At 48.5% G+C, this 512-nt stretch overlaps 1 protein-coding gene across 1 annotated transcript in view; it reads right to left on the reverse strand.

Moving 5' to 3' along the window:
• Positions 1 to 512, reverse strand: part of LOC103582156 (clusterin-like protein 1) — a gene marked incomplete at both ends in the record, with an annotated part of 11,780 nt that overhangs the window by 1,643 nt on the left and 9,625 nt on the right. The gene's annotated exons all lie outside the window — the stretch shown is intronic.

Here is a 512-nt window from a genome sequence, read left to right on the forward strand (position 1 = left end):
CGTGTCCGGCAACGGATCGCAACCCTCAGTGTCACGCCCGTACCGGACCAGGACTGGCAACAGGATCGCAACCCTTGGCGCCGCGCCCACACCTCACTCAGCCAGTGAGCAGGAACCGGTCTGTATGTGGGATCCGAACCCTTGGTGGGAGCGCCACCACGCTCCCAAGCGGCGCACTGCTAAGTGCGCCACCGGGCCGGCCCCATTTGGTTTTTAATCATAAAAAAATTCACATTAGCTATTAGGAAGTTAAAGAAATTGAAAGAATGAGTTGACATACTTTGCAATAAAAATATTTATAAACCTACATTGAGCACTCACAGATGGAAATGAGCATGCAAAAAAGTACTTGAAGGAAAGCAGATGNATAGAGCAGGTGCTTCTTCTGTCACTCCGAAATGGGTTTTGTGGAGAGAGACATCCTCTTCCTTTCTCTGTCTCTGCTGGTGACTCTTCTTTTTTTTTTTTTTTGTCTTTTGTCTTTTTCCATGTCCGGCAACGGATCGCAACCC

The sequence above is a fragment of the Galeopterus variegatus genome, unplaced genomic scaffold, assembly GCF_000696425.1.
Source record: "Galeopterus variegatus unplaced genomic scaffold, G_variegatus-3.0.2 Scaffold15084, whole genome shotgun sequence".
In the NCBI taxonomy this organism is placed as follows: Eukaryota; Metazoa; Chordata; class Mammalia; order Dermoptera; family Cynocephalidae; genus Galeopterus; species Galeopterus variegatus.